Here is a 14,281-nt window from a genome sequence, read left to right as displayed (position 1 = left end):
GATAGGATATTAAACTAGAAAGTCTATTCATTGCCTGTTTGTGCACAATTTAAACTGGTAAGTACATGAACAGTTGGTGATGCAAACAAGATTTTCAGACAGCTATAACCTTATTTTTATCGTCTTTATTATTCAGTAGTAGCTATTGCCTTTTTTATTTTTATCATTGACCAATGTTAGCATTTGCTAATCTTAAAATTATTGAGTAAGGTACCATTTAATTGAGATTTTATTAATGTGTAAATATGTTGATATAGGTAGAGTGCAAATATAGATATCTTCCTGTGTATTTTGTAGATTTAACATATTGTGGAAATCAGTGTTTCATTTTTTTGTTTTGGTAGAGTCCGTGAAGTTTGGCATATAGTAATATGGCATATAGTGCATTAAGTATTTGAGCAGCAAGTCCTATAATAGTTATTAATGTACAGGGGATAAAAGATGAATAATATAATTTGGATAATTTCTCTCATAAGGTTTGCATAGTGCTATTTAGTTTTGGAGTTTGTGTCTTAATTTTCTTTAGCAGATTAACTTTAACAGTTCCTGCTTCTAAACTGTAGAGAAAAAGGATTAGGGTGCAGTTGTAGCTCTTCAGATACTTTATATCAGTTCAGATTAAGTTTATTCCTCCCCTTACCTATTGCAGTGTCTATATAGCAGCAGTTGGGGGCACTGCAGCTCAGGCTGGCAGATAAGACTGGCACTTACATTTAAAGTCTGTGCTTTACATTGTCCGAGTAAAACCTTTCCACTTACTGAAAATGTTACAGGCCGATGCATTAATAACAGCAATTTATATATGTTCTCTTCTAAATGTCCCAGTCATTCAGAAATCAGATTTTATTTTGGCTGCAAATTTACGTAATGATGAACATATTTGAATTGAACAATAATGGTAAAATGACACCTTTTGTCAGTACTAAAATGGTATTGCAATTAAAACTAGGACATATAGCTTTTTATTGTACAACAATATTAAAAATGCAATGAAATGCACTGCATTTGTAACATTCACTGTAAGGTTAAACTGTACCTGATCAGCCTTAACCAATCTCCTACTAATCAAACAGCAACTATACAGAATGAGTCCAATACTGTGGCAAATGCTCCAAAGATGCAAAATAGTTAGAGGCAGAGTAAACTGATGTTTTGTAGTAGAAGAGACTAATATTGCCTTATATGCTTATAGTATAGAAGGCACAGAAGGCAGACCTGTCTCTCCCTCTCCATCCTGTTCTTGGTTAGCTGCTGCACCTCTTCCCAGCTGACACCAGCTTCGAGGAGTGCCTTGCTAGAATATCCCTCAACACAAGATTAAGTCAACTGAGGAACGTGTGCTTCAAAAGTTGACTTGCTGGCAGTTCCTTTGTTCTTTCTTTGACTATACTCAGATGATCCCAAGTGAATATCTTGTTGATACTTGATGTCAAAAATACAAAGCTTTTCCCTGGAGTTTTGTCATTGGCCAGATTTCAGTAACAAATGGGAAGGTAGATAAGACTTTGCCATTGTCTTAAATGGTATGATCTTTATTTTGAAGGATAATTCAATATTTGTGCGGATGTAATCCAGTTTGTTTACAGCAGTAGCTGCGTTGCCAACCTGAGCTGCTAACTGTCTTGCAATAGATCGAATCGGGCCAGGACCTACTCCGTTAATGGTAGGGCGTTGGGGAGAGTTATAGAACAAAGAGATCTAGGAGTACAGGTTCATAGCTCCTTGAAAGTGGAGTCACAGGTGGATAGGGTGGTGAAGAAGGCATTCGGCATGCTTGGTTTCATTGGTCAGAACATTGAATACAGGAGTTGGGATGTCTTGTTGAAGTTGTACAGGACATTGGTAAGGCCACACTTGGAATACTGTGTACAGTTCTGGTCACCCTATTATAGAAAGGATATTATTAAACTAGAAAGAGTGCAGAAAAGATTTACTAGGATGCTACCGGGACTTGATGGTTTGACTTATAGGGAGAGGTTAGATTGACTGGGACTTTTTTCCCTGGAGAGTAGGAGGTTAAGGGGTGATCTTATAGAAGTCTATAAAATAATGAGGGGCATAGATAAGGTAGATAGTCAAAATCTTTTCCCAAAGGTAGGGGAGTCTATAACAAGGGGACATAGATTTAAGGTGAGAGGGGAGAGATACAAAAGGGTCCAGAGGGGCAATTTTTTCACTCAAAGGGTGGTGAGTGTCTGGAACGAGCTGCCAGAGGCAGTAGTAGAGGCGGGTACATTTTTGTCTTTTAAAAAGCATTTGGACAGTTACATGGGTAAGATGGGTATAGAGGGATATGGGCCAAGTGCAGGCAATTGGGACTATCTTAGTGGTATAAACTGGGCGACATGGACATGTTGGGCCGAAGGGCCTGTTTCCATGTTGTAAACTTCTATGACTCTATAATATTTCATTGCTGCATATTGTATTACAAGATAGTTATAAAGTAGTCTGTGTTCTGCATTGTGTCCACTATGTGTTCAAATTGTCATGATTCTTGCTATCTTTTGAGATCCTTAGTTCAATCATTGACCAATTTTATTGATATCTGTCAATAGTATGTTATCATACATAAAATCTCAATGTTTACAGTCCCTTTCACCTGAGTCCACTCTTTTTGCTTCTGTACATTATCAAGTCTACTGCTAGTCCAAATGATGGGTGACTTGACACATTCCTGCTGGACCCCAATTTTTATTCCAAATTATCCTCCTGTTCTATCCTCCATTTTCAACACAACAATCCATTCCATCATAGAGTTCCTCTGTGATATAATGTGTCGGAAAATCCATAATAATGTCAATTTTTGCCATAGTATATGTCTGTCTCGGCAATCAAAGACCTTTTCTAAATCGTCAAAATCAGTGACGAAGCTGACATCTCATTTGTTCATAGTTTCTCCACAATACTGTGGAGTACAAAAAGTTCATCATGACTTAATCTTCTGTTTCTAAATTGATCCTGTTCTTCGCACGTTCTCTTATCTGCACTCTTGCTAATCCTATTCAGCAGCATGATGTTAAATACCTTTCTTGAGACTAATGGTAAAGTTTCCCCCATCATGCAGCATGATATGTCTCCCTCTTTGGTAGCTTTGTTATGAGACCTTTCCTTCAGTCCATGAGATTCCTTTGTTGTAATCATGTTTGAAAGGTTAATTGTCCCTTTTGCAATTACATCTCCGCTATTCTTGATCATTTCTGCTGCTTTTTTTTTGCCAGTTGCCACTATCTTTCCAATCCACAGCTTGTTTATGATTTTCTTGACTTTTTCAAGTTCAAATGGCCCCAATTTTAGCTTGGGTTCTTTCATTGTTATATCTAGAATCTTCACTTTGCTTATGGATCAGACTATTCAGCTCTTCCTGACAGTAATCCCCCACCATTAAATCGTGTCATTCTTCTGTATTCAAAGTCAAACCTGCTCATGTCTTTTACAGAGAGCGACCTTTATCCTCCTCTGCCTGATAGAATTTTTGTTACCTTATATAGTCTCAACACTGTGTTAGGGCTATAGAATGTCCTCTTTGCCTGCTGCTTGTGTGCTTCTGCAGCTTGACTATCCATCCAATTCCTCTTGTCATTTCTTGGATTTTCTTTGAAATCCTTATCCCTATACAGTTTCCCCATTTCCATTCTTTCTAGGTTCTGGCAACTTTCAGCTTCCATCTTCAGTCTCCTCTTCTGTGTTCTGTCAGTAATCCATGTTTTTGTCCTTTGCGGCTTTATTGGCCTGTATGTCAAGGATTACCCAGAGGCCTTCAACATTCTAAAGTTAAGCCAATACTTGAAAGTAGTTCTGTATTTCTGCTGCAAAATTACCGCTCAAGTTTGAGACCTTTATTCTCTCCCAGGTGAATTATCTGTTTATTCTGTTCACTTTGTTTGCACCACTGAGTTTTACTTTGATAGTACTAGGTTGTGGTCACTTCTTAAATATGAACCTCTGTACTTCCATAAAAAATAGTTCATCATAAATTAATAGTTGGCATAGATAAGAAGTACATATCTACAAATATGATTCCAGGTAATAATTGCCCGCTTTACTTCCCAGAATTTTATATTTTCTGTAGACTGTGTTACAGTGTAAAACTGTGGCACTGTGTTGGAGTAAACCTCCAACCTGAGTTAGCAATGGTAACACTTTAAAATTCTGAAATGCATGTCATTTTTTTCCTTTTCATTCCTACGGTAAGTGATTGTGATTGTAACAATACTAATGCTGGTGGGAAAACTTGTGCTACCCTGCTTATCATTTCCCTGTGGATTTGCTGTTGTTATAATTTAAATACTCAAAATGCCTATAACTATTGGCCATGAATACCCTCCACCCTCAATGTGTTTGTGAAGTTATACCTGAAGAATACCTATTCCATCCACTTTATAAATAATTATTTTATTAGGTTCGTCTTGCATGTAGTGCATCTGTAAACTTGCATGTCTTGAGTTTTTCTTGCTGAGGACTCCACTATAATGGAGACTACATGAGGTACCTATGTTAATCAAAGAAAGGTCTATGGTTAGATTAATACCACCTTGGAACTTGCGCTGCCAACCTATTGGGGAAAATCAGAAAGCTGCTCATTGGAGCAACTGACCTGGCTTTCTCCATGAGCTCCCTGCTGCTTCTGGTTGTCAGACAATGTGGAAAACTAAATCGCAGGCATTGGTGCCACTTCACATCATGGGCAGATAGACAGTTGGGCTACTGCCAACAGGAACATCACTCCTGATGACCACAAGTGGGAAAATGATACTCAATATATTCAAAGATTTGAATGTGAAATAGATAACCTCACTTTTCAGTTGACATTGTTTTCAATTCCTTTGACAATGCAATTGATTCATTCTCAGCCACACACCTTGCATTCAGTCCATGGCACAAATGTTTATGCAAAAAGGGAATATAACTTTGGCAAAGTTTGAAGATGTGTATTCAGGATTTTGTACATCAGGTTTCAATAAAGCAGCTATAAACTATCATTATTTTAAACATATGTGCTGTTTGGGCATCTGGATGGTGCAGTGCATTAAAATCTCTGAGACCTGACTGCAAATCCAAAACTCTGCTGCCCAAATCCTAACTCGCACCAATTCCCGTTCACCCATCACTCTTCTGCTCGCTGACCTACATTGGTTCCCAGTCCTGGAATGCCTCGATTTTAAAATTCTCATCCTTGTTTTCAAATTCCCCATGGCCTCGCCCCTCCCTATCTCTGTAACCTCCTCCAGCCCTACAACCCTCCGAGATCTCTGCGCTTCTCCAATTCTTGCCTCTTGCACGTCCCCAATTTTAATCACTGTACCATTGGCGTCCGTGCCTTCAGCTTCCTAGGCCCTAAGCTCTGGAATTCCCTTCCTAAGCCTCTCCGCCTCTCTACCTCTCTCTCCTCCTTTAAGATGCTCCTTAAAACCTACCTCTTTGACCAAGCTTTTGGTCATCTGTCCTAATATCGCCTTATGTGGCTTCGGTGTCACATTTTGTTTCGTCGCTCCTGTGAAGCACCTTAGGATGTTTTACTACATTAAAGGCGCTATATAAATGTGAGTTGTTGTTGTTGCTGTAGGCTTTTGGAATGAAGGTCTCCTAAGTCTGCTCGTTGTAAGGATCCTACATGAAATAAGTTTGGACAGTCTCAACCTCGTTCCTTATGGATGTAGGGCATCGGCACAGAACTGCCCCTAATTTGGTACTAGTTTGAGTAAATGTCACACTGGTGCAGTAGGGGTGTTCTGAGTTTGTGATTAAGGCATGTTGTTGGGGCAGAGCAGAGAAAGCTTTACTCTTCATCCCAGCTAAAGGAAATGGCTGTGCTGACACAGGGCTCAGGAGCAAAAGAAGCTTTTTTTAAAAAAAAGCATGAAACAAATTATATTTAACAAAGCCAAAGAGCTGCTTTTCAATTATTAAAGTTTCCAAATGAAGCATTAGTCAGACCTATTTTCTGACCCCCTTTTTGATTACTATATTTCTCAGATGCAGTTACTATACGCTTAATCAAATTTATTTCGATCTATCAACTGGCCAAACTTCACTTTGAAAAAGATGCCTCGAATTGCTGGCAGTTGCTTTCTGTCAAAATACACTTTCTAGACCACATAAAGGAAAATTAATTTTACTCATTGATGGAACTAAGTGAAGTGCTTTAAATCCACTTGATCATCACTTGCAGTTCCCAAAGTGGAAATTCTTTGAAGATAATAACACTAACATTTTATAAACTGCATCAGTTTATTTTCAATAACTTAGGGATACCTTCCTGATTTTATGAACTTGATTTACAAGTGTGATATCTATTTAACTGGAAAAATATGACTCATTCTGATGTGCAGCCACACTTGGAGGTTACTCTGTCTGATCTGCATACTACACACACACTCACAATATTGATTGATCTTGTAATGAAAGGAAAATTACTTTTGTATGGAAATTAGTGAACCCATGTTTTATGTACAGTTTGAAATGTGAAGCCCTCGAAAGTAAATCGTGCTGAACTGCACTTAATCTAAAGCATGTTTGTAATAATCCATTAATTACATCAATCACTACAAATGATGTTCTGAATGTAAAGTAAAATTCTGAATAGCAGAACGCTGGATAAGTTGTTACTCTGTGGTCTTGGACACCTTAATGGCCCTCATTTGCTGGAGTGGAATGCCAATCCACACTCCACATCACTGAAACAGACTGAATAGGTTTGGTTGTACATTTTACAAAATATAATGTTTAGTCCTAACTCATTATTTTTCAACCCTTTGAATTGTTATAGCCCAAAAATGTTGCAAACAGAAAGATTAGCTAAAATAACAATACTTAATAAAGTTTGAGATACATTTCCTATGTAGGAAGCTTGGTTATTTTCAGTGAAGTCAACTCGTATAAGTCAATATTGCAGTATCTTGTATATTTATTTTAAATAACTGAATCACTTTTTTTTAAAACCGCATATGTGGGCTCTCCTGATGGGCTAATAACATGGTACTGATCCATACAAATCACAAAGATCCCAGGTTTGACATCTGGTCTACGTGAGCAAGCTGATCTCAGTCAGGCAGCAGTGGTAGCGCTGGAGTTTGCCTTAGTGTCCCTGAGCAAGGGGTTGAAAATATCAGTCAGGGTTCCCACTCCTGACTGCTATCCATTGATCCCTACTCGAATGTGAGTACGTATGGACATTGGGCGAGGACAGAGTCTGGATCGGCTCTAGTTCTCCACATGGCCCAACATCCTGCCGATACTCGTCGTCTAGGCTCACAAAGGAAGACTGGTCAGTTTGGTTATGTGCTGTTGGGTGGCGAGCACCTGTGGAACCATATATCGGCATAGGTCATCAGAGGAGGGAGAAAAGTTGGGGGGAATGACTAACAGACCTGATTGAAAACAATATTACTTTTATGTTTGCCATGTGCTAAAGTCCTTCTGCTAGTTAAGTGTCATATATTTACTCAATTACATCACATGAATAATTTGTAGCAAGAGAATGTGGGCACTTCTTGGACATCATTCATTGCACAGAAATTGGTCTGTAATGGCACTCGGACTATAGACTTTGTTCTTTTGTTAGTTTCAATCAGTGTAATAGCTCTAAATATCACCATGTTTTCTTGAATGGCATAAAGTAATGAAACAGAAATTATACACGTTTTTGTATGTTAGACAGCTGTAACTATTTTAAGTGGAGTTTTAAAGTACGATTAAAAGTATAACAAATAATTTACACAAGAGAAAAACCACAGTTCTTAACCATTAACTTTACATAGCCCTGAAAATAAATTGTAGACAACTTGCGAAACACCTTAATGAAGAGACTTTCTGAAAGTATCTATGGATGAGACAGGGATAAAGCCTGATCTCCTGTATATTTGATCCTCTTTGTATAGCCTATTCTAAAGACTTACGGATCAAGACTCACTGGACCTGCTGGAATTGCAATTTATTGAGGTATTCGTTTCCCAGCAAAATAAAAGCTTTAGTGTTGTGTCGGAAATGCTAACATGGCCAGTTCATTTTGGCCCAGTTGACGTTGATCAACAAAATCTTTAATACATTCTGCACTATTTAAATTTGAAGCTATGCATTCTAGAGTGGTTTTGTCATCTTGTAACTTGAAATAACTTAAATCTGCAATATTGAAATGAAGTGTTAACCTTCAGCCCTGGTTGATTCCACAGTGTCAGCTATTTGGACTGAAGGCTTCTGGTTCATAGAATAGTCACAAAGATATTCTCCTACATGTAAACAGAATCAGAACTCTGAACATCTTCATTTTTCTTTTAACCTGACATGTTGTTAAGGGCTGTTAACCATCTTATGGAAATGTTTACAATTAGTAGATACAATTGATTTAGAGAAATAATTGCTCAGTGCTTTCCCAATACACATTAAAAATTTCCAAGAACCTTTTGTACTTTGAAACTCCAGTGGTTGCTTTATCCCATTATTCTGAGCTTTCATGTTGAATTATGCACTAAGTTCTCTTGTTCATTGATTTTGTGAGGTCCATTAACCCAGTTCTGTAAAGCAGCAGAATGTAATGTACAGTAATTGTTTTGTATGATGATATCAACAATTTGTTAGCAGAAAAAAACACTTGCACATACATTCAGGATTTGATACACAAGATGTGGTAATGTCAATCATATGTTTATGTAGTATGTTCACTCAGATATTTAACAATGGATGTGTTTGAATGTGAAACAAATGATTAGGATTCTCATTTTTATGCCTGATGGGCAGACATGACATTTGATGTGTGAAATTGTGAATCTTTCTTACGTTGCACACATCAACAAGCAACTGTGTCGCCTGGCTTATGCTATTACCACCTTACCCTAATTGATGCACACATGGCCAGGTGCATTTCTGCTTCATTAGGTTCTTAACTTTACAGATGGTTATTGTATCAGATTTGTCAGATCATCCTTGTTTTCCTTCTGTTTTCTGGAGCTGGCTTTGTCAACTCCACCTGGCACTAGTGGTTTCCAATTCTTGCAATAAATCTAAGGAATTTTACTGGTTGTCTGTATTCCGCGGCTTTAGTGAGCTAATACATCGGGCACAGTCAATTAAGTGAAAATTTTCAACCCCTCCCATTATCACCACTACTACTTTGAACATAACACAATTACCTGAAAGTAGGCAGGTATTTGTTTAAACAAGGTAATGGTTCACAAGGGCTTTCTTTCTACACAGGGTATTTAATTTCAGCTTTACAGCCACTGATTTACTTTAGCTACAGAAAAGACTCTGTTTGACTGGCAGGAGACCTGTAATCTTCAGAAACTGCCCTTTAATGATGGTGGCGCCTGTCTATAGCTCAGAAGTCCCTTTCTTAATTGGACATTTGCGAGAAACTAGCAATTGAAATTTTCCTCCTGAGTTGACCATGAATAATTTATGTGATCCAGTGACACATGAAAAATAAAATGCTTAGTTTTGATTACTAACTTCATTTAAGGATTCTAAATGTATTCCTACTTATTGTTCAGGCTAAAATTGCAGTGTTTTTAGTTGCTGAGTAGAGTTTTATTATTTTTAGTAGCTATAAAGATAGATTAGCAACACCCAGGGGAGTGAAATTCATATCTTTGCCAAAATTGGTAAATTAACTAATTTCATCTACCCCTCTCTACATTCTTGCAATCCAATGTAGTTTGACGTGGAAAAGGTTCAAATAGCACATTTAAAGCATAATAACCAGCAATTCAAAGATTCTATCACAAAATCAAGTTTTTTTATTTTACATACTTCTTTGTGAAACCTAACAACTCTGTAGAGAATCAGACTTTGAGACAGTTGCATTAAAAGTTGTTTGATTTTATGTCATAACATTTTACATAATATTTAGAAAGAGTCCTCAGTTTGCTGCACATTTCATTAACACTTGAAAGAGTTAATTGTTTTCATCATTAGCAAATAAAACAAGCAGAAGGATATTTCTAAAACAGCACTCTAATAACTTCACAGGAGCAGGCTACGGCTCTGTGTATCTTAACATCACACATACTCTATTTTATTGTATGCTGCAACGGTACAACTTAAAATGTCACATTTCCTGAAGATATAATATGAAAGAATGATTTTGTGAACAGTATGAGAGGTTAAACAAAGTGATGTAAGTACCAAGGCCTCATAGCACCAGTAACACTGTCTGTCTGAATTCGAACCCTTGAAAGTAAAAAGGTAGGCTGACTGACTGACACAGTGCCTGAGAGAGCCATTAAATTGCCTCATGATTTTTTAAAATATCGTAATTATGACCATTGATAGGATTTTTTCTAATTCCATCTTTAATCAATCTTCATTTTTTTTTCATAGGCAGGTTCATATTTCAGTCACTTGTAAATGGCACTGGTACATCTACACATCTGTCCAATGTACAGAAGCAGGTGGTAGAAGGTCACAGGGGAGGGAAAATTGGAGTCTGTCACTCACAGCCACTCAGATATTAGACAGAGCCAGAAAAAGAAATCAACGGAGCACAGAAGAAAACCACGGCTCTGAAATTCCGTGGGGGCTCCACCGATCTCCTGCCATTACTCCAGCCGTTCACACCATTTCCTTGCAGTCAATCTCCCACCAGAGTTACACTGGGTGACTAGTAGAACCCCCATGGAATTTCAGGACCTACCTGTGACTGTATGGCTCACTTTATCAATAGAGAACAGCAAGGTCAGTTTTAGCACACAGGAGATCTCATAGGTTAAGGCAATTGTTGCAAGTTGTTTCAGCAGAAATAGTCATATGTTCAATTGATTTCCCCCACCCTCCCAAACTTGACATGTTACAGTCTTTTAAGGAATATACCAAGAAGCTTCACAAGATACACCTTTGTGAGCCTTAGCCAGGTACTTGCTAGTTTTTTTATAAAAAAGAATAAACTTAATCTGCACTAGATATTTTGAGTTTGAGCACTTCATATATGGGTGGGGAGTCAATGGTTGCAAGTCATCTGAGCACTGTTAACAGTTGTTGTAGATTGCAGATTTGATATCTAATGAAGGTTTTTTTCCCCCTTATGCAACCATAGGGTGAATTTTTACAGGGGATCTCCCACTCATCTGCCGGAAGAGCAGCAGAAATCCCAGAAAAACTGTAAATGCCGTTTTTCCAGGCTTTCTGCGGCTATTCTGCTGAAGTTACAGCCAACGAGCCGGAGAACACCCCATAATTTCACCCCTTATATGTTTTCTACTTTTTTGTGACGTTCCCCTGGAATCTTCATTTTAATGCAGTTTCCAAACACCTTTTTAGACTCTTTTTTTTTTAACTTTAAAGTCAGTGGGGGTAATTTTGACTTTGACTTCAACGGAAATGAAAATCGGGAGACATATATGACGGGCGGCTAAATCGTTATCGCCCATTTTACACTATCACCGAAAGTCAAAATTACCCCCAATGAATCGATCTACCATGGTGTGATTCACTCATTGCTGTAATTCAACAACATTTACTGATACTGAAAGAATCTGGACTAATGGGCTATCAGATGATTTCATCATTGATAAATGCATCCACAGGATAATCTATTTTAAGAAAAAAGTAACTGAAGCTTCATTTCAGTTACTAAGTATTAATATTTATAATATTTTCTACCACTTTGCAAAACTTGCTTAAGATACAAGTAACTTTGTAGTTTCCTCCCCAAAACTGTTCTTTCCAGATATTTACATTTTAAAATATAGATAAGTCACCCGGTCCGGATGGGATGCATCCTAGTTGCTGAGGGATGTAAGCGTGGAAATTGCGGAGGTACTGGCCATAATCTTCCAAACATCTGTAGATACGGGGGTGGTATCAGAGGTTGGAGAATTGCAAATGTTACACCCTTGTTCAAAAAAGGGTGTAAGGATAAACACAGCAACTACAGGCCAGTCAGTTTAACCTCAGTGGTGGGGAAACTTTTAAAAACGATAATTAGGACAGAATTAACAGTCACTTGGATGAGTGTGGTTTGATTAGGGAAAGCCAGCACGGATTTGTTAAAGGCAAAACATGTTTAACTAACCTAATAGAGTTTTTTATTGAGGTAACAGAGAGGGTAGATGAGGGCATTGCAGTTGATGTGATGTATATGGACTTTCAAAAGGCGTTTGATAAAGTGACGCATGGTAGGCTTATCATCAAGATTGCGGCCCATGGAATAAAGGGGGCAGTAGCAACATGGATAAGAATTGGCTAAGGGACAGGGAACAGAGAGTAGTGATGAATGGTTGTTTTTCGGACTGGAGAGAGGTGTATAGTGGTGTTCCCCAGGGATCAATGCTGGGACCACTGCTTTTCTTGATATATATTAATGACTTGGACTTGGGTATACAGGGCACAATTTCAAAATTTGCAGATGACACAAAACTTGGAAGGGTAGTAAACGGTGAAGAGGATAGTGAAAGACTTCAAGAGGACATAGACAGGCTGGTGGCATGGGCAGAAAAATGCGAAGTGATACATTTCGGTGGGAAGAACGAGGAGAGGCAATATAAACTAGAGGGCACAACTCTAAAAGGGGTACAGGAACAAAGGGATCTGGGGGTTTATGTGCACAAATTGTTGAAGGTGGCAGAGCAAGTTGAGAAAGTGGTTAAAAAAGCATATGGGATCCTTGGCTTTATAAATAGAGGCATAGAGTACAAAAGTATGGAAGTCATGATGAGCCTTTATAAAACACTGGTTCGGCCACAACTGGAGTATTGTGTTCAGTTCTGGGCACCGTACCTTAGGAAAGATGTGAAGGCCTTAGAGAGATTTACTAGAATGATTTCAGGGATGAGGGACTTTAGTTACTTGGATAGACTAGAGAAGCTGCGGTTGTTCTCCTTGGAACAGAGACGGTTGCTAGGAGATTTGACAGAGGTATTCAAAATCATGAAGGGTCTAGACAGAGTGGATAGAGAGAAACTGTTCCCATTGGCGGAAGGGTCAAGAACCAGAGGACATAGATTTAAGATGTTTGGCAAAAGAACCAAAGGTGACATGAGGAAAAACTTTTTTGCACAGCAAGTGGTTAGGATCTGGAATGCACTACCCGAGGGGGTGGTGGAGGCAGATTCAATCATGGCCTTCAAAAGGGAACTGGATAAGTATTTGAAAGGAAAACATTTGCAGGGCTATGGGGATAGAGCAGGGGAGTGGGACTAGCTGGATTGCTCTTGCATAGAGCCGGCACGGACTCTATGGGCCGAATGGCCTCCTTCCATGATTCTGTGAAATATTTTTGCTATGCCTCTCACAGTGGATTTGCAGTATTTTCTTAAGATGCAAGTAATTTATTTTTATTAACTTTCCATTCATTCCTTCTTCTCCCCAAACCTTTCTTCATTGTCATTTACACAATTAAAACAAGTCCTCCTTACTTCACGTGGGGAATTTGTAGTTCATGGTAAAGTTATCAGCATAGCACTACATGCAAGGTGTTTCTTACTGATGAGTCTCGAATAACCAGCAGCTGAACAGGCAGTCAAGTTATTATGTTACATGTAAGGTGTCCTGCTCCCTTCTACCTTACACCGTTTCTTGGACCCCGGAATTACAAGAACAAAATTGCACGTGACAAACAGGCTTTGGCTCAACCCAAACTTGTTAGTTTATTAGACCAACAAAGCCCCAGTGCAAACCCTTCTATGATTTGACTGAAATTTACAATCACCCATCTGGCTTATCGTTACCGATGCTGATCACAGGCCTGGACCTGGAAATTACCGGTTTCCGTCCTCCTTCCCTTGACTGCAGCCTCCGCAGTGGTTTGCCTGGAACTTGCAATCACCCAATTGGCTGGTCGTTGCCGATGTTGATTGTCGGCCTGGATCTGGAGGTGACTGGTCTCCGTCCCATCTTCACCTGACTGCATCCTCCATGTGCTGCTGTTGTACCTTCTTAAAGTGTTCCAGTCATGCAAACCCCTACCTGGGCCTCATCTGTGGTTTCAGCTATCAATCTGTTGGATTGCTTGACATTCACACCTCTTCATCTGGGCATCTCGGTGATTCAAACTCCTTAGTTGTGCAGAGCTGTGAGGTCGAGAGACAACTCCTTATCTCCTCCCCAGCTACCTGCACAGCATCAGGACAATGCGGTATTCCTCACTGTGATGGGCCCTTGGCTCACAGCATGGTTTAGGTGTGAAAGGCCTTCCGTTCTTGTCCGATGATGTGGAGATGCCGGTGATGGTCTGGGGTGGACAAATGTAAGGACTTGCACAACACCAGGTTATAGTCCAACAGTTTTATTTTAAATCACAAGCTTTCGGAGCTTTCCTCCTTCGTCAGGTGAGTGAAGGGTTCGAAAAAAG

The 14,281-nt window shown here is 39.0% G+C and overlaps 1 protein-coding gene across 4 annotated transcripts in view; it reads left to right on the top strand.

Annotated features, from left to right (window-relative positions):
- pdzrn3b (PDZ domain containing RING finger 3b) overlaps nucleotides 1–14,281 on the top strand; it is a 313,710-nt gene that overhangs the window by 199,842 nt on the left and 99,587 nt on the right. The gene's annotated exons all lie outside the window — the stretch shown is intronic.

This window comes from Heptranchias perlo, chromosome 17, assembly GCF_035084215.1.
Source record: "Heptranchias perlo isolate sHepPer1 chromosome 17, sHepPer1.hap1, whole genome shotgun sequence".
Classification (NCBI taxonomy): Eukaryota; Metazoa; Chordata; class Chondrichthyes; order Hexanchiformes; family Hexanchidae; genus Heptranchias; species Heptranchias perlo.
The sequence above is the reverse complement of the archived record's forward strand: the minus strand, read 5'-3'. Positions and strand labels throughout refer to the sequence as shown.